Here is an 875-nt window from a genome sequence, read left to right on the forward strand (position 1 = left end):
TATCTCGTACATGCCAGTTTTCGTTTGAGGTTTTTCCACCGTTGTTCGTTCGGTTCCCCACTGATAGTGGTTTTGGGCCATGCTCTCGATAAGCTGGTAAGCATCAGCATAAGGTTTGTTCATTAGTGCACCACCTGCAGCGGCGTCTATTGTTAACCTTGTGTTGTATAAGAGACCATTATAAAATGTATGAATTACTAACCAGTCTTCCAAACCATGGTGTGGGCAAAGTCTCATCATGTCTTTGTATCTTTCCCATGCTTCGAAAAGAGACTCGTTGTCTTTCTGTTTAAATCCGTTTATCTGGGCTCTTAACATAGCTGTTTTGCTTGGCGGAAAGTATCGGGCAAGAAAAACTTTCTTCAACTCGTTCCATGTGGTGACTGAGTTGGAAGGGAGAGATTGAAGCCATCTTCTAGCGCTATCTCTTAATGAGAAAGGAAAAAGACGAAGTCGAATTGCCTCTGAAGTGACACCATTAGCTTTAACAGTATCAGCGTATTGAACAAATACGGATAAATGAAGGTTTGGATCCTCGGTAGGATTTCCAGAGAATTGGTTCTGTTGCACAGCCTGCAACAGCGAAGGTTTAAGTTCGAAGTTGTTTGCTTCGATTGCGGGCGGAGCAATACTTGAATGCGGCTCATCTTGCGATGGAGCGGCGTAATCTCTAAGAGCACGAGCTGGTTCTACCATCTCGGTTATCGAAGGAAAAAGGTTTTTGATATCAGGAAGTTCTATAGGAGGGAGATTGTTTGCAGCACGATATTCCCGAATTCGTCGTAAGACTCGGAGATATAGCTCGATATCGTTGATTCGTAAATAGAGCGGTTCGCCTTGTGAGCGAGTGCGTGGCATACAAATCAACGAAAGAA

General features: G+C 43.8%; 1 pseudogene; it reads left to right on the forward strand.

Annotated features, from left to right (window-relative positions):
• Nucleotides 1-211: 211 nt before the first annotated feature.
• LOC127109107 (uncharacterized) lies at nucleotides 212-311 on the forward strand (annotated as a pseudogene).
• Nucleotides 312-875: the final 564 nt, after the last annotated feature.

This window comes from Lathyrus oleraceus, chromosome 7, assembly GCF_024323335.1.
Source record: "Lathyrus oleraceus cultivar Zhongwan6 chromosome 7, CAAS_Psat_ZW6_1.0, whole genome shotgun sequence".
NCBI classification, from domain to species: domain Eukaryota; kingdom Viridiplantae; phylum Streptophyta; class Magnoliopsida; order Fabales; family Fabaceae; genus Lathyrus; species Lathyrus oleraceus.